The sequence below is a fragment of the Canis lupus genome, chromosome 10 (assembly GCF_048164855.1).
Source record: "Canis lupus baileyi chromosome 10, mCanLup2.hap1, whole genome shotgun sequence".
NCBI classification, from domain to species: Eukaryota; Metazoa; Chordata; class Mammalia; order Carnivora; family Canidae; genus Canis; species Canis lupus.
The window spans coordinates 46054468-46078812 of NC_132847.1; the positions used below are offsets into that span (position 1 = coordinate 46054468).

At 36.1% G+C, this 24345-nt stretch overlaps 1 long non-coding RNA gene across 13 annotated transcripts in view; it reads right to left on the reverse strand.

The window, feature by feature from the left end:
- The window catches only part of LOC140641542 (uncharacterized), a 292971-nt gene that overhangs the window by 176457 nt on the left and 92169 nt on the right, over positions 1–24345 (reverse strand). For all 13 annotated transcript variants that reach the window (XR_012038090.1, XR_012038086.1, XR_012038089.1 and 10 more), the window contains exons 2-3: positions 22306–22375; positions 21903–22012 (exon numbers count right to left, since the gene is read on the reverse strand). This is a non-coding gene — a long non-coding RNA (uncharacterized lncRNA). The remainder of the gene's footprint in view (positions 1–21902; positions 22013–22305; positions 22376–24345) is intronic.

A 24345-nucleotide genomic window follows, 5' to 3' on the forward strand; every position in this document is an offset into this window, starting at 1 on the left:
GTTTTTGTCCTCTGTGGTAGGATACAAAGGTTGGAGTCTCTTGCTTTCCCTTTTTTTCTATGTCAGAAATGGATCCACTGGTTCCACATTTCTTCCATATGACCCTGAATCCTTGCCACAGCTGCAGGACTTTGACTTTGTACAACTCTAGTGGGGCATTTCCACAGCAGTCTTTGCTGTGCTCTAAAGGCTGCTCTTTATGTAGATTACAGTTACAGAGACTCCACTGTGTGCATTTTGAGGTTCAGGGGAAGGGGCCCTGCATAGCTGACCACATTAGACTGGACACTTGACCATGATGGTGAGGAACTAGTACTCTTTCTTGAAAACTTAGAAAAAAGGATACAATAGGGTCACTCTAGGCTCTTCTCATAAACTGAGAAATGTAAATTGGAAAGCTACTGAGTGTATATATAAATTAAGCTAATCAACAGAAAGATTTTTAAAAAAGGATAGAGAGAGATGAGGGCATGGGGAGATCTGATGGCTGCTACTTCTTGTAATATCTAGATGTTTTCCTGTATTTTTTCCAGGACTCTTTCTTACACTGCTTTGAAATGGTTTTGTCACTTGCAATTTAAATAAATTTGGCTGAGACATTGTTGATTTTATATACTACTAATTAAGGTATTTTCCTTATTATGTTAGGTTAAATTCATTATGAATGCCCTCTCTCTCTCTCTTTCTCTCTCTCTAGAGATATATCTCTCTATAATTCATATTAATTCATATACATATATGAATTTATCCACAAAAGGTAAATATTGATTTTTCAAAGAGGTTAATAAATTTAATAATCATTTTAACAATTATCAAAATGATAGTATTACATGATCAATTATCTAACAGCAATTATTTAAATGTAAGTATGTTCTAGATAGTTCTGCTGCAGGTAACACCACCTTTTTGAAGTATTATAAGTACTTCAAATACTGTTTAAATCTTTGACTGGCTAAGTTATAATATGCAAACCACACTTCAGAATCTCCTTTCCATTATATCTCTGGAAAAGAAGTATGTGGAGGCCATTTGACTTAAGATAAGAGAAATGATAATTTCCACTAGGTAGATTCCTAAAAAGAGGCATGCAAAAGTAAACTACAAGAAAGGCTGATTCTCCATAGATCCACAGGAGCATATCAAAGAGTCATGAAGATCTCCTTCCATGATATCTTGGGAAAAAAATAACTAGAGCCTCCAAAGAGTATTGGGTACTCAAATGGTGAAGTTAGTCTAAAAAAACTTAATTGGTTAGAATTCTGTTCTTGGCAAGGTATTATGGAAATCATTTTATGTGGAGTATGTTAAAATTATCTTGGGGCTCAGACATGTGTCTAATGTTATTTTCCCACAAGATGAACCTTCAGCAGAACCCAAAGCTCCTACCCAAAATTCCTTTACCGCTAGGGGAAGCCAGGGAGCTGAAGAAGAGCTACATGTTTGCCTCAGTTTCTCAGATAGTGATTTCCTATAAGTGTTTCTTGAAGTGATCAATGACACAAGATATGCTGAACCTATCTCTGTCTTAAACTCTTTCCAAAGAACCAATCTCAAGTTCAAAAAAATTCCTAAGGTTAAAATTTTGGCACTCTACTTTAAAAAAAGAAAAGAGAGAGAGATTTATGTGAGAGAGAAAGAGACTATAGGGGGAGGGGCAACAGGAGAGGAAGTGAGAGAATCCTCAAGCATACTCCCCACCGACTGAGGAGCCCCACTCAGGGCTCGATCTCAAGACTCCAAGATCATGAGCTGAGCCAAACTCAAGAGTTGGCTACTCACCTGACTGAACCACCCAGGCACTCTGGCACTCTACTTTAAAATAGATATATATATATATATTTCCATGGGAAGTCTTCTGTAAACTCTAAAATACAAAATACATGTAAATAGTGCTATGATCCTGAACTACAAAAGTTGGGTATAGAGAAGACAGAAATTCATGGGACCTTGCAGGACTGGAATGAAATAAAGTATTAATTAAATATCACTAATAAATACAAAGTTGTAAACATCTTTAAGTTTTTATTTCCACAAATATATGCTGTATGTCTATTGTGCCTTATGTAAGAATGAATAATAGATGTTAACATCTATTTAGCACATTTTATATGCCAGGCACTGTTTCAGGTATTTTATAGATACTAATTCTTTAAGTCCCACACCAAATCAATCATCCCTTCCTTTAACATTATAAGCATCAAGATGATGTAACTGATCTACCCATGGTTTCTCAAAACAAGACAGCATATTTAAAATACAGTTGATCCTTGAAGAGCATGAGGATTAGGGGCACTGACCCCATGCATTCACAGTGGAAAATCCATGTACAACTTTGCATTCCCCCAAAATTTAACTGCTAATAGCCTACTGTTGGCCAGAAGCTTTATTTATAACATAAAAGTAGATGAACATATATTTTGCATGTTATCTTTATAATATATTGTATTCATAATAAAATAAGCTACAGAAAATATAATGTTAACAAGAAAAGCACAAGGAAGAGAAAAAGACATCTGTAGTATTATACTGCATTAAAAAAAAATCCGCATGTCAGTGGATCCCTGCAGTTCACAATTGTGTTAAGGGTTAATTGTACTCCTAAATTATTTTGCATCCACATTACCTTTATATGTATTTTGTTTTTCTATCTATAATGCTCTTACACTCATGATACTTCCTAAAACTCACCCACTTATATACTCATTAAAAGCCCACTTCTGTTTCAGACTATGCCACAGCTAAAGGAATATGGTCCCTACAGGATTATAGCTCTCCCTAAAATCTCCTCAATCATTTAAAGTAATACAAAAAGGAACTTAGTCCTTAAAATTTCTTGCCCCCCAAAACTCCTAAGAACTTTCTCCTTCTCTCCTCTAAAGGACCTCTCTTTTCCCCCATCGTGGTCCCATAGCTTCCTCTCTTTTCTGGGCCAGCTTGCTTAGTGTTTAGAACCAGCTCCCCACATACCAACTCTCTTTGCCATTCTGAAAACACCCCTGGGCTTGAAGTTCTTTTTCTGCTCTGATTGCTTCCTGGAGAGTATTTGCCTTCATTGCTTTTACGGTTGTCCTTTGCTATAGAGAAAATAAGGTAAGGGAAACTGGGCAGAAGGAAGGGGTACACATGACAGTAAACTTTATGCTGTAGGACATTCAGTAGGAACATGCCTAGTAGGGTGAGTATGGAGGGGCCTGTAACTTGATATGAGCATGACTATAGTAAAATGTTTTAAATTATTTTTGAATAGTAATAATAATAATAGCACGTTATCCTTTCCAGAAGCTTTATTTCTTGTAGACAGACATGAAAGAGCATGGATAAGGATGATATTTAACATCATAGATGGACCTGGGAGTCATTATGCTAAGTGAAATAAGTCTGTTACAGAAGAGCAAGGACTGTATGATTCCACCTCCATAAGGTATATAAAACAGGTAAATGTATAGAAACAGAATCAATTATATATCAACAAAGCAGAAAAAATTAAGTTAATGACATTCAAAAACAAATATTATGTAAAAACCAGGATATCAGAAAGTTAAACACACATTATGGCAACCACTACATTTATGAAAACACAGGCTCTCAGGTCTGAGAGTGTGGGGATTATTTTTAGCTTACATCACTGATGGGCATTGTATCCTCCTTTCTAAAATGGTGTCATAGTAATTCTTACTGCATAGGGATGATATAAAGGCCAAATGGGGAACCAACATTAATAACTGTAATTAATAACTTTATAACGATAATTATAATGATGATTTATTAACTATTTAAGCATTACTACATGCCCAATGCCAAGCTAAAGTACTTTACATACTTTCATTTAATTTGTATAATTATCTGAGGTAGGAAAAGTACATATTAACAACCTCTCAGAATACTTGACCTATAATAAGATTTCAGCAAAGAGTAGCTAAAATAATAATTATTACTTGAAATGTTGCTGTTGTGGTTAGTCAATGTTATAATAAAGCTTATCTTTGTTGGAAGCATTTTTACCACAGGTAGAAATGATAGAGAAGGAATACAGATGTATTTTAGAACTGCAGTTAATAGATATTGTTATCACTCAGAGGCAAAGACCAAGAGGATAGGGGATAGGATTATGAAAGGGGGGGAGGTGGGGGGCACAGTGCCAAATCTACTGAGAGGAGGAAAATCTATGACTCACAAAACTACTTATTTTAACAACAGATATTTAGCCAGAGATCAGGGATGGAAAGTTTTTGGGTGATGTTCAGGGTCAGTTTTTCCATCTGCCCCAGCACAATCATTCCTATGGAGTCATCGTCCCCTCCCCCAGATTTCTGAGGATATTAGATCTGAGAGACCATAGACCAGCTCCTCCAGCTCACTTGGCACCAGCTAGAAAACTCTCCAAAGATACAATCAGATGCTTCTGCAGAGCCAACCATTGAATGATTTTTGGGGACTCCTCCATCTTGTCCCTGCATGAGGAAGAGTCTGTTTTTTTGACACTTGGAAAGAGGCAGCCTATGGTCCAGACTTAGAAAGAAGAGGGTAGAAAAGAAAATACATACGTCTGGAGGGGACAAATTTCAGTGAGAATAAGTTTCAGATAAAATACAATCAAGTAAAAAAAAAAAAAAACATAATCAAGTAAATGGATGATAGTAGTCATTTTCCTGTTTTGACAGAGGAGTGAGGAGAGCAGGAAGATCCTGGAGTAGCAGGTGGCCTATGACCACGAAAGGGAGGAGAAGCCCTTTCAAGGACTGACTGATTCACCTAAGTTGAACCTGTGTGCTTCCAAACTACAGAAACCACATACTGGGCAGTCCTGACCCATGTCTGGAAAAGCAAGCAGAGCAGTCCTAAGAGAGCTATCTGGTAGCTCTTTTGCTATTTTAAGGCAGAATTACCTTCTCTGCTGAAATATTAATTAATTAACAGCTGTACTCTAAATTTGTACAGGGAAATATCTGTTTATTTTTGGACTCAGAGTTGGAGAAGAACCAAGAGTTTTTATCAACTACACTTTGGTAATCCAGGAACTTATAAACCTACCCAGAAACAAACTTGTTCCTCCATACCACAAACATTTGAGAAAAATAAAACTAGAACTGAGAAGGGAAAGGAGTCATAGGAGATTATTTGGGACACTGGGACACAACAGAAGATCTGAATTTAGGAAGGAAAGAAAGCTAAGAGTTACTCAGTTTTTTCAGTATCAGGAAGGCAAGAACCAAGCGTTCCCAGAGAATTTATCAAAATTCCCTTTAAGTGAAACACATTCATACTGTGTTTCAAAGTAGTGTAATAGTCATTTGTAAGCTATTTCATATTCACCTGCTGTGTGGGATGTTTGCCATAGACCTCATGCCTCTATTTTATGGGGCCTTACCACTCAGAACATTTGCTAACACCTTGACCTTTTTATTTGCACCATGATGACAGAGGAGTATAAGAAGTCTCCAGAAAAGGTTGCAGAATTGAGAATTAGATAACAAGGAGAAGAATGAAAAGAGGCATCACTGATGAATTGGTGTGTCAGGAGAGGAGGAAGTATTTGTAATTGAGTATGGGCAGGAAAAGGAAGAAAACAGGGAGGCATACTGGACATGGTTACTGGGCTTTTATTGCAGAACAAATGATTTCTATGGGTGATTCTTACCCCTAGCACAGCCTCATGGATGCTGAGAAGGAAAATTATTTTTCTATCCTTTTTTTTTTAATGTTTATTTATTTGAGAGGCCATGAGCAGAAGGGATGGGCAGAGGGAGAAGAAAAAGCAGACTCCCCACTGAGCAGGGAGCCCTATGTGGGGCTTAATCCTACGACCCTGGGATTATGACCTGAGCAGAAGGCAGACGCCCAACAGACTGAGCTACCCAGGCACCCCTCTTTCTATCCTCTTTAAAGCCTATCTAAATGGAAGAAGAACTGCACTGCTCTCTATAATTATAAAGTCTGGACAGAGAATGAGAGAAAGAGAAATTAGTCCTTCAAGGCATCCCACAATGGTTTGTCTTTTGACCTTGCCCAGTTTAGGGCATGAAGCCACTAGCATAAGCATCCGGGAAGATGCTAAAGTGAGAGAAGTTGATAGTGGGTTTAAGAACTGGCATTACTGACCAGAGGATAAGCATGAAAAGCCACTTGGGTTTATTTTAAAATCTACATCACTATGCATATAACATTGTGAATTCAAATTCCTACTGTAAAATAAGTATAGATACACTAGATGCTACATTTCTCTTTAATTAGAAGAGCAAGTAAACAAGCATAACACAGCTAGAGGCACACACAGAGGAAAATACATTTCCACTCATCCCCAGATGAACCTGGTATATCGTTTCATTTATACATTACGTTCTCCGAATGACCTCTCTGGATATCATAACAGAGTTCAGAACCATATTCACACTGAAAGGGCAGGGTCGAGACTTAGGAGAAGTGGTGGGGGACCTTTCCGAAAGAGAAGCCTGTGAAGTTGGTCAGCCTTCAGACTTGAGTACCCAAGCCTTCTTGTAGTGGATGATGAATGGGCCACTGGTGCACTCAGACTCCTTGCTGGGGATACATTTATGGACAGGAGCAGAGGAGATGTCTTTTGCATAATGAGTCCACCGAGAAAGAAAAGTACAAACTGCTGAACGTGCTGCATAGAGTGCATTGTTGGTAAGTCTGAAAACAAAAGCAAAACAATTTCCGCTGGGGCATGTAATGCGCCTTCACAACCAAGAGACTCGAAACTCAGGCACAATTTAAACAGCATGGGCTAGGGTGGTGGTTCCAGCATGTGGCTTGTCAAGTTAATTTATGGCTGTGTATAATTGGGTGGTTGCTTTTCCTCCAGAAAGATGAAACAGCCAAGCCAAGAGAGATGGGTATCTCACGATTTCTAATATAGAGATAAAGATCTTATTTTTAGTGGAAAGCAAAAAAGAATGTGGGGGCAGTGGGCAAAGATTAGGCTTTTGCAGGGTGGCAAAGTTTTAAAAGAAACCAAAAAGAATGGGGAGATGTTTCAGAAACTTCAGAGCCTAATTACTCAAAACTTTTAGGAGTTAACTCTTGAATTTCCCCCCATGAGAGGTGCTGCTTCTGTTAAATGATCTTAAGTAGGTTGAGATATTTCCCACAACTACAAATCAAGAGTTTTTCATTTAAATCCCAGCCATGTGAAAGCTTTACTTTTATTATCCCTTTTAAAATGTGCTTTGTTCCTACACTATAATAAACTCTAAGTTCCAAATAATAGCCATGATTAATCAAAACTGTTGGTTATACAATATTAGATTGATCTCAAATTAAGTCTTACTTCAGTGTCCATAGGAAAGGAGGAAATAAAAATTGAATACGAATGAGAATCTGATTTGAGGAATTCAAAGGACCAGCTGGTTACACCAACCTACAGAGTAGCTTCTATACTTTTAATAATAATATTAAATATTATGTTACAATATTTTTCAGGAAAAGCTTCTGCTCGTATGGCTGTAAAAGAAGCATCAGTGTCTAAGGCACTGCTGGGCAGACCATGACATGTTGTTTAAGCCAAAGAGTCTCAGTATAAATAAAATTAGTTCTCTGCATTGGGGAAGCTGGGACTGCAATGAGTCCAAAGGTCAGTTGCCTAGGAGAGCTTCAGATCTATCTAGGAGACTGGTAGGTCTTAGATTAGGCTCTTTGTAAACTGAAAAACCCTTGCTCAAGGCTGTGGGCACTTTGAAGACAATGATTCTGATGTTATCACTGGGATTTACTTAGTGCTGGAGGGTAACTAACTTTCCTACAACCTGCTGTCTCTCTGGTCCTCTCAGGAAAACTCCAGACCACACTCCCATCAAACTGCTGTTATAGTTAACTGGTCGTGATATAGGAACTTGCTTTCAACATCAGAGATCTCAATGTTGGGGGATTCCTTTATTTTACGAATGTTTAAGCAGAGACAAACAGATCAAATGGCTTCCCCTCGGCTCTTCTAGTACATTAAAGGGCATAACCAAAATTAGTATCAAGGATGATATTTGACTTTGATTGAAAATGAGGTTTCTTAACAAAATTGCTTAGATGATCTTACATGAGGCAGAGAGAAAGTGAAGAAAATAAAGAATATTTATGTTTGGAATACACTCTTCTGAATAAAGGAGCTACTTAAGCTCACATACTCATCAGTAGGTACTGTTTTATATCTACTTATTTTTAAATTGCTAATCTGTGATCCCCTAAAATAGATAAAGCAAATTGAGCTAACAGGAAAGAGGCCCACTTCTAATAAGTCAGTTTTAGGATTGAGTGTATTTAATTCCACTTCTGCCCAGAAGAGCCACTGTAAATGAAGCAGGCTAAGACTGCTTCTGGACTGGAAGCAGTGAAAAATTCTTGCTGCTCTTTCAGATAATATTTTCAGAATTGACCAACCTTACTAGATTTTTTTTCCTTAATTAATCATGAATTGCCTAAAGGTGCTCAACAGCAGAAACACTATGATACAAATAATGTTGTGGTCCAAGGCTTGGCTAGCATATTTCCATTCCTAGCCATGTCCATCCCAATGGAAAATGCACACTCCATAGTCACATTCTGCCTTCCAGTTAAGAAGAATAAAAAGAGGGGTGTGTGGGTGGCTTAGTTGGTTAAATGTCTGCCTTTGGCTCAGGTCATGATCCCTAGGTCCTGGATTGAGCCCTGCATCAGGCTCCCTGCTCAGCTGGGAACCTGCTTCTCCCTCTCTCTGCCCCCTCCTGCTTGTACTGTCTCTCTCAAATAAATAAGTAAATAAAATCTTAAAAAAAAAAAAAGTAACAAGAGATATAGAACAAGTCTCACATCTTTTTGTCCACAGACCCTGTCAGATGGATAGATCTATTTTATATATTTCATTTATATTTATAAATAAATATTATTTTTACTTACTTTTAGGTTTGTATTTATAAATATTTGTATTAATTAATATATATTTAAATAGCCTCTGCTTTAAGAACCCTGGATTAATAAACACTAAATTGGTTTGGTGAGATAGGAAGAAAGGTGAGATAAGGTACCTTAAAGTTTAAGAGTCAATAAGAGTCAATCATTTGAGCTGTGGAGTGTAGCATCTCAAAGTGGTTAAGGCACATTGTCTTACTCTCAACAGAGAGGAATCAATCATTGTGAATTCTTGCAGCCTCCTAGGATGCTAGGATTAGTAAATAAGAGTTCCCTGACTTGAACCAGATTACATGGCAAAAGCAGGCAGACTCCCCAAATCCTCAGGTGGCTTATCACAATCTAGAAATACCTTCTAGAAGATCACGGAAAACTGCTAAATCTTATTTCCTATTATACAAGCGTTCCTTATATTGTTTCTCTAATCAATTGGGAGCCATCTAGACAGTGATAAATTCATTATGCAAAGATTAAAAAGAATTTTTTTCTTATCTAGAAGATGCCAAGCACACCCATTTTTCTTTTCCAGCATTTCCCTATCACACTGGTGAAAGAAGAATAGCAAGTATAACCTCCCCATTAGTATCACAGTATAAATCTCTAAAACTACTCCCTGTAATAATTTTTGATTTAAAAAAACCCTTATATATATTGTCTAAGAGTTAAGGTATTCTAAAATCCTATGATTCAAATATGTTTTACAAATCTTGAGTAAATTAATTAAGGGGCCAGGGTAGTTGCTTTGATTTCTTACAGACATTTAAATAAAACATGGTGTTTTGGACTCACTTTCTAGGGAAATTGATTTTACAGATCAGCATTCAGGTATTCATTCATTTATTCATCATTCATTTATTCATTTAAAAAATTATTGAGCTTACATTCTATAGCATGCCTTGTACTGGGTGTAGATATACTTGAATAACCATAATTCAATGAGTATAAAATTTGGGTTGGTGGATTAAGAAGTCAAGGAACTCCAAAGACAAGAAAATCAGTGACTGGAGAACAAATGTTAAACAGAGTTGTAGAAAGAAGGAGTAAGAAATCGGGACAGTCCGGAAATAATTCCAAACAAATCAAACAAAGAGAGCAAAAACAGAGAGTGGATGTCAAAATATGGTGGAAGATGAGATTGGAAAATTCAGGGAAGGATCATGTCATGCTGGATCTCTGACATACTAAGGAAGTTGGGCTTAACTGTACAGGTAATGACAAACCTTTGAGAAAGTATATTATGAAGGAGATAATTTTATTTTATAAAACTAGCACTGAGTTTTGGTAAAATTACTGAGGCTTGGTGCAAGGGAGATTTGGAAATGGGTAGGAATGGAAAGCTAAAGATAGATTTAGGAAACAGTTGTCATAATCTAGATGAGGAATGATAGGCGCTTGAATGAAGTAGCTCAAATATTGTCTGAAAGTAAATGTAGTAAGAAAAAATAGTTAATCCAGTAGGGCAAATTTGGTGGACATTGCTAAGATAGAGACCATAGAGACTGACAGTTAATTAAATCCAATGGGAGAAAAAAGGAGAGAAAAATTGGATGCCTGACACTTTGAACGTGAGTAATTAGCACAACTGTGGTATGATGAGTGGAAACAAGGCAAGCCCTAAGAAATTTTCATGGTAGGAAGAAATGGTGGTGATAGGCAGACTCTCAAAAAGGTTGGACAAGCTTGTTCAGATTAACAAATAGCAAATTTTATGTATCTTTTCAGGGTGATTTAAATTTTCATAAAAATATTACCTTTTCCCCCAGCAATAATGTCATTACCACTAATTATGACAAAAAAGTACAAAGGACTGAATTTCTACTTCCAAATTACTATACACTTTCAAAACTGTTGATTTACTTGTTTATGTTTTCATAATACAAACTAGGTTTTTGAAAGTTGATGAGTTTCAGAGAGTATCTTTTAAGAAGTAGATGAACCATCATATAGTGCTATGCCATCATATAGAAACATATATGCAAAAAATCTAACTTTTATCTACCTGTTACCTGACAAGTTTTGTTTAGCTGTCCCTATTGAGAAGCACAGACTGGCCTCAGATATGGATTAACATGTTGGGCACCAATTCTGTGCCAGTATTTATCATTCCTTTCACTATTCCACTCTGATATAAAAATTAAATTAAATTAAAAATAAAATAATAAAATAAAAATAACTTCTCAAGGTCAAAGGCCAGTCAATAGCAAAAATAGTACAACACTTCCAGGTTGGCTTGACTCCAAAGACAAACTCCATAATGCAGAAAATTAGGGATATATCTTTGGTTCCACTACATATAGCATCTGTATACAAGGTAACATCCTCTTCCTCTTTGAATTCCAATTTTCTCATCTGTAAAATCACAGTTCGTTTTCTACAGATCACTAAAGAAGTTAAAATAATAGTATCTGTGAAACGTCTTTAGGAAGTGCTATAAAATAACAACTAATATAAAAAATACGTTGCATATATTTAGTCACATTAAAAAAATAAATAAATAAACTTCATTCCATCTTTAGGTAGTAATCCATGAAATATTAAGAGCCTTTCCTCCTATGGCCTTTTCGAAAAATGTGTCCATAAGCAATTCCTTAAAGCGTGCTTGCTTTTTACCATGCAAGATCACAATCTAGTGACTGTGCTAGGATTAAGAGGGCAGGCATCACTACCAAAGAAACGTAATGTAAGCCACAAATGCCAGCCATAAATGTCATTTTAGAATTTCCAGTAGCCATATTTAAAAAACTAAAAATAAATAAGTAAAATTAATTTTAATAATATACTGTTTCAAATTAATGTAACTTCAAAATGTTTTATAAAATCAATATATATTTTTATGTAGTCAATATAAGATTAATGAGATATTTTACAGTTTTTTCTAAGTCTTCAAAATCATGTGCATATTTTACACTCCCAGCATATCTCAATTCAGACCAGCCACATTTCAACCGCACAGTGGCTACATATAGTTAGTGGCTGCCATACTAAACAGTACAGCTCTATAATATTGACAATAGTCATCCATCAAGTATTCTGTCAAAAGAACTCTGCTCAAAAAGAATGTTCTGTGCCTAAAAATAAGGCCACTTGGGTATCTCTTACAGAGGTTGCACAAGAAAAGAGAAGGACATAGGTTACTAAAGGTCAAGAGACACATGGGCAGAAGGTAAGGAGCCAAAATTATGAATATGCAGAAGCTATTGTGTAGATGGGCAAAGAGAAGCAAGCAGTAGTAACTCCAAAAGCACCAACATAGATAACTAGCACACGACTCAAAATGTCAATTGGCCAGTAAAGCTGCAATATAGTCTAAAATATCATTTCAGTTTTCTGTGAGACCTGGCAATGTAGTTTATAAATGCTTCCTATCTGCCTTCATCACTGCATTTCCTTTCAATAAACTTCCATCACCTGTGTACATTATGTCAAACTGAAGGCAACTTCATTTTGCCTTCTACTATCCCTTTAAATTTATTTATAGAGTATTCTTTCTCTGGCCCTGAAAAGAAAAATTAAAAAAGGAAAGAAAGAAATCCAAATAGCTCCCTGACTTCCTTAGCTATTCTAAAATAATAGAAAGTTCTGCAGTCCTTTTAGGTTGTAAAAGTTACCTACACTTCTCTAATCAAAATGTTCATTCTCAGGTAATCATCTAAACTCCAAATTTCTTCTTCCTGCTATATGTAGAAAGCCTGCAGTCAGGAAAATGGGTTTTACTGTCTACCAACCCCAACTATTTCATTCCCTTATTCCTCATCTTTCCAACCACAGGTTTATTTTACTTTGTATCTCTAGAGTAGAAGTAAAGTAGAGAGAGAGGGATGGGAAGAAGGGCAGGAAAGTTTTACTGGATGTTCATGAAACACTGGCATCTTTGAGACTGCCAAGTACTTATAATTGACTTGTTCTCTCGATTCTTCAGACACCCACCTGCCCCACCAGAGTTCAGGGTCATCTTCCCTTGGCTGAAGGGTTCCCTTGGCACGGGTAAATACAGCTGGTTGTATTCTAGTCCTCAGGCAGCCCTTTGACATCCTGTTATTTATTTCTAGTTTCTTTCTGCTGTCTGTTCAACACACCATGATCACTGGTATTAACTAGATATTAACCAAAAATATCTATCCTATTTTGTAGATGGATTTATTGATGGAACTAGACTATTGAAAAACCATAGACTGGAGACTGGATGGGTATCACCAAGGTTTGTCTTTACTCTTCTTAAGTTCCTTCTTTTCCCATGGTTGACTAACCTCTTCTAATTAACTGTATAATCATATGTGTTAATATAGTAAATCTCTGTATTAGTTAGGTCTCTCCAGAGAAACAGAACCAGAAAAGATCTATAGAGGAATTGGTTTTCCTCATAATGAAGGCTGAGAAGTCCCATGACCTGCCATCAGAAAGCTGTGGGCCCAGGAAGGCCAATACTTCAGTCTGAGTCCAAAGGTCTGTGAACCAGGGAAGCCCTTGGTGTAATCTCCGTCGGAGGGCCAGAGAGGTGGAAATGGGATGTCTCAACTCAAACAGAAAAATAGGGGCAAATTCCTCCTTCCTCTGTCTTTTGTTCTATTCAGGCCCTTAACGGAATAGAGGACACACCAGTTAAGGGAGGAGAATCTACTTTCCAGAGTCCAGCAATTCAAATGCTAATCTCTTCCAGAACTATCCTTACATGCACATCTAGAAATATTGTTTAATGTGGGCACCCAGTGGCCAATCAAACTAACACATAAAATTAACCATCTCAATCAAGTTATCACCTTAATCTCTTTATCCATTGTTATTGCAATGTTCATGCCATTTTTCTGTTCCATTACGTGTTGATTTTTAAAAATTAACTCTCAAAGATAACTGATTTTTTCATACCTAGTTTCTAAGGAAAGCTTTAATGTATCATATATACTTACTGAAACGCTAAGCTTTAGCTTTGGCATCTTTTAAGCAAATTCCATGACAATATGCTTGTTGTTTTTCAGGACTTTGCTCTTTCTGTTCTGCATATTAAGAACCTGATGCTCAGAGACACAATTTTTAAAATGTTTTAATAAGCAAATCATGAATATTTAAACTCATACTGAGAAGATCTGCTTATTATGTTCCTTCCTCCTTGAGTCTACCCTAAAATATGCCATATTTTCAAACTCTGGGGCTCACTGCTCACATTGGATTAAATGACCAATTCACTTCTACTTGAACTATCAACTAGAAAACATGTAAATACTGTGGCTTGAGGGAAATTTTTTTTTTAATTTCAAACTATGAAAGTTATAAAACAGAATTTGCAGACTAATGCACAAATGTTAATGCTATGAGTATACATTTCTGGATTTAGAGGAAATTTTTCTAAGGAGATTTAAATAATTGAGTTCTGTCTCTGCAATCACTAATTGTCACATCCCTGAAAAGGCTACAACCATTTCAGAAATGCACACCAGGCTTCAAAGTTTGTGCTTTGTAGGAAGCTAACTGGGTCATACTTCAACCTGAAGAAATCCAATTGCACCTTACAGAGGACACAGAGTACATATGTGCTTGCAAAGTTGAGTGCAGAAATCAAGATAATTGATCTGATAATTCAGATAAAATACATTCCTGTCAGATGAAGCCAGATAATTTAGGCATGAATAACATTTTAGTATTGAATTTTTGGAATAATTGAGTGTCATAAATGTCCATTTAAATTTTACAGACAGTACTATAAAAGAACCCTTACCAATACGAAGTGACTTACTCTCTTTGAATTAATACTGAATCGAAGTTTAAAAGTAGTGTTTAGTCTAATAAATGTGTTTATTATTCTAAAACGCCATTCTTGATTTAACTGAACACTAAATAGCAATTAAGAAAAACTAAGAGCTAACATTTATTGAGGAATTACTACCATGTGCTGGGCATTATGCTAAAAGCTTTCAGTAGTTACTGGGTACACATAAAACACCATCCTAGAAGAGTTACAGTGTGATCCCTTCATGCCTCAGAAATGACTGCATGGAATGCAGCCTTGAGCTTGGTGCTCATCATTTCATCGTGGGCCCAGGGTAAAATGGTGCCTTGGAATCATTCTGGAATTAATGAATACAGATGAAAAACCATAATATTATTTTAAAATTTTCTCATTCAGAAAATTAAAAATAGTATTATTGAGATTTTCTTCCCTTATCTGCAGACTAGCAGGCTTCGTTTGCATCTCAGATACATTCTGCATGGTCTTCCTTTAGTACTTTTGCTCTTGTGAGTCTTAAAAGCATTTTTAATTGGGGGCTTTAAATCTTTTCCTTGCCCCACCGGTGACGTATATTTTCTGAACACAGTGAATAAAATAGTCTGTAGGTCTCATAGCCTTTGAAGTTACTGTCATTTCCCCCTTTCCCATACATAATAAATAAATTGGAAAGTATTGGAGACTTTAAATTAACAAAAGGTTAAATAAAATTTTATGATCTCCCTTGCTGACATCCTGGCTGGCACTGCATTTTGAGTAATACATCATTAGAGAAATCACTCTCTGATGCATGATTGTAGTATTATGATGAGAGAGTTGTTACTTAGGGGTACCTCCTTAAATAATAGACTGTTGGCCCTGAGAGCCTTAAAAAAGGTGACTAAATTTCCTTTCCAGGATTGCTGAGAAAGATCTACAAAAGGCCCCAGGAATTGAGACAAAGTTAATGGCTTTAGGGGATAATTTCCCATTAATTTTTTGTAAGCCTGAGGCATCAAATACAAGTCCTTGGCTTGTCGAATTATATCACTATTATCTTGCAAAACATTTCAATGCATTTGGTTCAGTTTAAAGAGCAAAGTAGTACCTATGAGTGGAAGGAACAGGTTTGAAGGTTAAATGCATCATATATATGAAAACTCAACTCAAATTTGACCATTTCCTTCCTAACTCCTTTTCTACCAGCAACGTAAAGACCTTTAAATCTAAGGTCTGTAAATGAAAAGAGTCATTGTGTTTAAGTGAAAAGGGTCATTGTGAACTCTACAAAGATAAAGGTTTGAGAAGTTTACTAACTGAACTCAGTCGACACAAAAAAGCTATTTAACACAAAAAGGTAAACTACCTCTTTCTTTTTCTTTGAATAAAAACATTCTTTGGCAATACAGGCTACATTTTTATTTGATTTGCTAGCTTCTCTTTGCCCACACAGAAAAGAAAAGGAAGATATTTTACCAATCTCTCCTAAGATATTTCTATCTGAACATAGACTCCTGATGCCAAGGAAAGCAGAATTTGGATGTGAAGGGGTTTCTTTCAGTCTAAGAATGTCTCTGCCTGTAATATGGAAAATTATAAGTCTTATGTTCATTATCAAGTTTGAATTTTTGCAGAAAAAGAAGGTAGAATTAATAATCACTTAAAAATGCTCTTGAACAAAGAATATATATGAAAGTAAGCAAATTTGAAAGAATCAGGCTCCTCAGACGGAGAAACATTTGAAATATATGCATTCTAGTAGCTCAAATGTATCACTGGAAGTAATGAACTTTTATCCCAGAGCAACTATAAAAGTCAGTCAACTCAATTCTCTCGCCTTACTCTTATTAAGCTTTTGAAACACTTGTCCAAAAATAAAGTGATATATTCCTTTTAACAACCCTGTGAATCTTTGTTATTCACCCTCTACTGATGAGGAAATGTGAAGACAGAACAATTAAATGACTTTGCTGAGGTCACAGGGCAAAACAGAGCAAGGTAGGGCAAGCTAAGGATACAGCCAAATTTCTAATTTGTTTTTTTGGCCATCCTTTCAAGTGAGCTCAAAATCATATTATTCTTTGCCATAAAGATAGCCAACTAATCTTCAGACTGTGTAGTCTTAAGCAAAGACACAAGACAGGGTCTGAAAGGGACAAAGATAATAGATAATTGTCTGCCTGAAGTGACTTTTATTTGGTTCTAAAGACTTCAGTGAGACTACAAACCATGCCAAAGACAACACTTCTGCACAATCAGTAGGAATGGGAGGCAATTTGATTTCCAGATTAAGATCAGTTAGGACTGTTCAGCCTTGGCAGACAGTACAAAGATTTTCAATGTAATACACACAAACTACCCAACTTTTACTGCTTCCTTTGTTAATATCTTTACCACCAATAAGGCAATGATGAATGACATGCCTTTGAAAGAAATAGTAGGTACAACAAAGAAAAATGAAGAGGGAGAGAGAGGAAAAAAATGAGGTTGAGTAGGGAAAGAGAAATGAGAACTGAGAAGAGATACAGGAGGTTGTCCTTATGTATGCACTAAAACTGAAGAGAGTGAAGTGTCATTCTATGTTTCAGTATTGTTTTACTGAGTCTGACTGGAATTTACAAATCTTCTCTGTCTTTACATAGGCCCTTTTAGCTTAGATTTTGACATTACACATCTATAATGTCATTAAAAGATTTTTTGAAAGGTGATAAAACTACATTTGTAGTATTTCTGTAAAGGAAGAAGTGTGGGAAGAAAGACAAAAAGTGGGAGAGGAAGGAAGAAAGAAGGAAAGAGAGAGTTCAAATGTATTGGAATAATTGCTGTGGCTTAGAGAGTCTACTATTTGCTACACAATATATTAGGCATTTTCTACATATGATTTCTATTTCTCAAAAAGCCCCTTATTAATTTTCCATAATACTCCATGATATTTATTATCCCTCTTTCTCTTTGTTGAGGAACAAAAGATCAGAAAAAGGAAATAAGATCCAATTATTACACAGCTTGAACATGGTAGAGTTGGAACTTGAAATCAAGTTTGCTTCATTAATGCTTTTCTTTCTTTACCACTTAAACTCAACTTGTATTTAGGCCAAAAGTCATGACACCAGTAAAAGAAATTAAGAATGGGCTGTTAATAATCTGTTATCCTTGACTAAGCCAGGTTGTCATATATTCACTTTTAAATATCTAGTGTGGACATTACATGAATACTTCACTCAGATCCTAATCTGAATGGTGGGATAAAAACACCAATACAATATTAGGGACACAGGGCTCATGGATGCATACTATGGATAAGAAGACTATATCTGAGATTTCATTCATAACTTAATAAAATAGTTCTTTAGGAGATGGTTGATACTTAAGTCCATAAATAACCGTACTCCTCTGAAGAACAAAAGATTCATAAGCATTTGTCATTGTCTTCATTGACAACTGTTACAGGTTACCTAGAATAAAGTAGATGTCCACGACAATGCCAGGCATGGTGCAGGTCCCAAACACGCAAAATGCTTACTGAATGAATTCATGAATACAGTTTATAAAGGCCTATTAAAATGAGACTTTCCAACTCATCTACAACCTAGCCAAACACTTGCTTCAAATATGTCAAAATGTCCTTTTAAATACATTTGCCAACAGTGTAAAACTGTAAAAATGAGAGATACAGAGAAACTATATTAGGAAGAATAGCTTTTCTGGGAACAGTGAAAAAGAGAAATACCTACCAACTCCCCCATTGTTTTTAATTTACTGTGATATGAATTGGCATATTGAATTGCATGTGCACAGTGTGCTCATAGGATAGTGGTGGAAACACTTCTTTTTATGCTGAACTATCAAATACTTGAAAATATAAAGGTCTGCAGATGAAGCAGGAGGACAGAGCTTCACTGAAAAAGCAGCCACTCAGGATGGCAGTCATTCATTGTTAAATTATCTATGTCCTTAATCAAGTCACTATACCTACCTGGGCCTTAGAATCCCCAGGGAAATAGTGTTGGCACTGAAAGAAGTCTAATCTTCCATCAGTTTTCTTCTTGAAGTATATGGTTGAAGCAGAGACCAATATTACCAATTTTTACCTTCTTCCTTATTAATAGAACTCTATATTGTATTCAATGAAAATACCACTATATCCCTTACCCTCCTTCGCAGTTAGGGATGATGAGTTGGGGAAGGATTTACAGAAAATCTCATTTTACCATTCTTACTCTCTCTTAAATTTCTTGCCTGGAATATGATTGTAAGAACTGGAACCCAAAAGCTATATCATGATCCTGAAGGTAGGAATCACAAGATAAGAGATGATAGAAGAACATTGGTTCTTTTTTTTTTTTTTTTTTTTTAAGATGTATTTATTTATCTTAGAGACGGAGAGAGGCAGGGGGCAGAGGGAAAAGAGAGAATCTCCAGCTGAGCATGGAGCCCAAGTGAGGTTTTTTTTTTTTTTTTTTTTAAACATTTTTTTAATTTTTATTTATTTATGATAGTCACAGAGAGAGAGAGGCAGAGACATAGGCAGAGGGAGAAGCAGGCTCCATGCACCGAGAGCCCGACGTGGGACTCGATCCCGGGTCTCCAGGATCGCGCCCTGGGCCAAAGGCAGGCGCCAAACCGCTGCGCCACCCAGGGATCCCCCAAGTGAGGTTTGATCTAAAAACCCTGAGACCATAACCTGAGCAGAAATTCTAGAGACAGATGCTTAATTGACTGAGCCACCCCAGGTGCTCCAAAGAACCCTGGCTTTTAATGGCTTCCCAATACCAGTCCTGAACTAATGTTGAGTTTTTAATATTCATGTTTATTAATTTTATCTAGAATGTGAAAAAGAGGGGCTGTGAATCAGAGACTGATTTCTTATTAATTACCTTAAAATAATTAAGTCTATCACTCTATCCTTATTGTCCCAGGCCTTACCCGTGACATGATGTGGTGAAAGCCAAGTCAAACATCCTATTCTAGTAGTGAGAAACTTACAGATGAGAAACAGACAATAGATTTTCTGCATTTATATTCAAGTAAGAGACAGTCACCACTTTTCCAGAAAAGAGAAGGAAAAAAATTTGCTGATAGGATGATAATCCCTTTGCGATGAGATGACAAGAATCCTGAGTTCTGGCTCTAACCTGTTGGAATGTAAATATATCTTTCCAGACACTAAGTAAATCACTGGGTATCTATTACTTCTGAGGCACAAAGATGTCGCCAAAGTCTAAGCTTCCTCTCTTTTAAAATGGAAATGCCTAAAGAGATACTGCTCTAGTCCTCCTGACACTTGGGTCTTAACTTGGGGATATAGTCCAGGCTGTCACCATTTGGTTCTCTCAAATCACAGCAATTAAGTAGAAAAAAAATGACTACAAATCTAAATCTCATGATAAGACAAGAAGAAAGTATCCTGAACCTGGGGAGGCTAGAGATTTTTATAGGACTACTAGAAACTACAGAAAACTTGTATTTCTCCATAACAGGATACATCTAAACTTCTGTAAGAGAAAATAAACCCTTATGTGTTTAAGCCACTGTAATCACATTTCTGTTACTAGCACCAAAAGCCAACTCCTACTTAACATGATGGTTGACTTTTTAAAATCTTAAGAATTTAGATAAAATCCAACTTTCAGCAGTAGCACCAGTGACCAGGATAGTGCTGAAACATATGAAGCACTGCATATAGGATAGTTGAATACATGAAGAAATAAATGAATTAATAAACAACCAGTGGAACCTATCCTAAATAACCTACATTACACAGCAAAAAAAGGTAAGAACAAACATAGGACTCAGTATGACTGCTACCTGAATGAATGTTCCTGTTTTTACTACTCTGTTTGGGTGTTCCTTGCTGTTCTAGTTTTATTTCAATCCTAATCCTACATATATGCATTTTTCTTCTGAAACATTCAATTTTACCACACCCCTCCCCCAGGATTCACCTTACTGATTCCAAGAGTCCACTTAAACATAGCTTCTTCAGGAGCAAGGTACAAACGTATCTCAACTTAAATTATTGTTACTATTCATTAACACTCTTTATTTAAGTTGTTGCAGAACTTAGCACATTAAAACCACCTTTTAAAAGTGCCTGTATCACAGCTAGTTTGAAAGTGCAGTGAGGATCAGGGGCAGGTTCACATTGTAAGTGATTAAATTCCCAGAATCTACCTTGGGCTTGACTTCTTCATGTATTAAAAAAAAAAAAAAAAAAAAAAAAAAAAGTCTCTCCTACCCTTTGTTAATCATAATTTCCTAACAATAGTCAGCAAATGGTCTGCTGTAACTTTGGAAACACTTTTCAGAATGCATTATTTTCTGGCCATGAATCACTGTCCTAGGGTGTCTACTTTGCAACGTGGCACTGGACAAAATTACACTCTGCAAAAGAGACAGGAGCAGATGATACAGCCCTAGGCTTGAGAACTGATTTCCTGCTTCAAATATGTTTCCTGATTGAAGATTGCACACCTAGGAGGTGAGATGAGAGAGCTATTTTATAAAAAGTGTCCAGCAGATGTACTGCAGTAATTCCCATTGTATTCATCATTTACTGAATTGCTCACACACCAGAAGTATAATCCAATGTAAATGATCTCATCACCCATCAGTATGAGGGCTCACAAATCCAACTTGGCCTCAAGCTAAAACTTGACATTTCAAGGTTCTCAAATCCACAGTAAGTAAGCAGTATATTGATGACTTCCAAACGTCTCTTCTGAAATGGCCCCAGCTTTTGAGAAATGCAGGTGTTTGGGATCTAGAAATAGAAGTGGCCAGCTGCCCTTGAGGTACTTGGGGCACAGTTCCACATTTCCTACCCCTGATTTGGCTCTAAAAAGGGAACATTTTGTGCAGAAGATAATGGAATTGACACCATTTGCATTCTGCTCATACAAATGCTAAAGAATGAAATTTAAAAGGTTCATTTTAAAGTATCCCTTCTTGCTGCTTTACTGTCACTGTTGTATGTGGGAAGGCATAAGGCATTCTCATGCTGTGAAATCAGAAGAACACACATAATCACAGATGGGAAGGGATCTTGAGAGGCCATCTATGCTTGAACCTACTCCAAATAAAGGGTTACTGAACCTAAGTCCACTAGTCTCTAGTCTGAGTCTATTTCTTAACCCATGACAGGAGAGGATGAGGCTAAATTGTTATTAATCTCCTTTCCACGTTTAAACTTTCCTGATTATACAACTATGGCCAAGATTACATTCAGAATAATTTCATTTAGAAACATTATTGATCATCTTTCCTTAACTGTTAATTCCATATAAATTGTATGATGTATTGTACTAACCTTGGGTTTGTCATATATACCTAAAACCTACTTCTGGTTCTCCCAAAACACTTCATAGCTGTTCGATCTTTGGCAAGATACATATTCTCCTTAAGTTTCAGAATTTTTTACTGTAAAATGGAGACAACAATAACTTTTACACAAGGTTAAAGTAGATAATATTTAAAAAATACATGGAGAGAACTAATTTTTCTAGAGATTTGATTCTTTTTTCTACGATTCTCTTATGACCTTATGTTTTCAAGCATATAAAATATAGATAAAAACAAAATTATAAAAAATAGATTTTTAATACATATTCAGTTCTTTTTTTCACCATTGGATAGAGGGTTTTTGCTATCATAAACTGAATCTTCTCACTTCTTTATCTATCCTACACTTATAATTTACATCATTACTTTACCTTATAATGTTATTCCAGTGTTAGGCTCATCATTCACTGTTGCAAATGACAGATAATCAACTTGAATTACCTAAAAATAAAAGGGGGGACATATATTGTAATGATATTGCAATAACATGACAAAGGAAAATCAATAGGAACTCACTAACTCAGGACCCAGTGTTTTTCCCAGTGTTTTCTACACACTCCGCACTCATTCCTTTACTTCTCCCTCTGGTGGTGGTTTTCTACCTGCAGCTCTCACTGCATTGTAGAGAACATGGTTGTTAACAAATCTAGTCATATCTTATGACTATTCACAGGGAAGAAACAGAGTTTCTCTTTACCAGCTTCAGTATTTTGAAAAACTGCAAGGAAGTATTCTGGTTGGAGTACTTTAATCACATTTGCTTTCTGGATCAATCACGGAAATCAGACAGACGTGATCTTATAATTGGCTCAAGTGGATGTATATCTCCATATAGCAAGTGAAAGGCAGAGTCTATCCACATAACCGCAGGGTAAAATGTTGAAGACAAAATCATCAGGTGTTCTTGTTTTTTGTCTTTTAAGATTTAGTGTTTTTGAGAGTAAGAAAGAGAGAGAGAGAGTATGCACATGAGCAAGGAGAAGGGCAGAAGGAGAGATTCTTCAAGCAGACTCTGCTGATCAGGGGAGCCCAAAATAGGGCTGAATCCTCAATCTCACCACCCATGAGATCAGGACCTGAGCTGAAACCAGGAATTGGACACTGAACCAAGTAAGCCACCCACGCACCTCTCAGGCATTCTTGTGTATGATAAAAGTGACTAACTGCAATCCTAGCTGTGGACCTAAGGGAAAGTAAGTTTAACTTGAATCAAATAATAAATTTACTTATAATAATCATGCTTTATCTTATTATAATTTGAAAATTATAATGGGAGTGCAGCATGATAAAATATTTATGCTTTTATCAAATACTTTTTTATATGGTAAATGGGGAAAAAAGTATAGATGGCTATTTCTAGAAAAATGCCTAATTTCAAGGGCATGAAGGCAATTTTACTTCTCCATACTTTTTCCAACATCTAAATTCCTTTTAATGGGTGAATTCAGTAGTCATATAGTTTTACAAGAAATAGACTATCCTGGAGGAGCTAGCCCACTGAGAAATTTTTAAAAAGGTAGAAATAATTGAGTCAGTTCTCTTCCAAAGCATAAGTTTATACAGGGAAAAGAAGAGAGTCTATATAGGGTTCCTGAAAAGGGAGTGGTGTGAGGTATACAATTAGAGATATGATTGAGGATTTGAATTTGGAATAGAAAAATACTGTCTTATTAATTGGCTGAAAATAGTTCAGTCCATTAATAACCAAGGATGCACTGAGGCTTCTAAAACTATTGCTCATTTTCTAATTAAACCTGAAACTATTCTTGTGAAGTGTCTAAGAGCCAGTAATAATTATCCCCATTTTGTGAATAAAAGAACACAGCATCTGAGAGGTGAGCCAGTTTAAGTGTATAATCAAATCAGTAACACTTAAGAACATCCCCAGAAGGTGATGAGTAGAGTGCCTTTTTCTTTGGATGTAGAAGGACAATAAATAGAAAAATTGGCTATTGGATTTGTAACCAGAAAACTTTTTAGATTTAAGTGCAGTTCTCCAACTCAGAAAGATCCAAATTTAAGCAAATTACTTGCATTATCTATATGGTCTATAAATTAGAAATAAAACTGATCACTTTATAGCACTGTGGAGATGATTAAATCAGAATGCATATGTCTTGATATGATGATGGAGGGATGATGGAGAAATCCTGGTTCCTCCCTGTCTTGTCAAAGTATATATTTTCCTTGCTATATAAGAACCTTTAGGAAAGTTTAAGGACTAATTTGGGTAAATTCTAAGTCAATAGACATACTCTTTCATTTTACAGAAAAAGACAAGGAAGCCCAAAGAGGTTACATGGCATACCCAACCTAACCATAAATTAATGAAAAGGTTAAGAATGATTTATTTCTTTAGTTTAAGATTGAAGCTCTGTCACACATCACTTGGAATTTTTAAAGGTAATCTT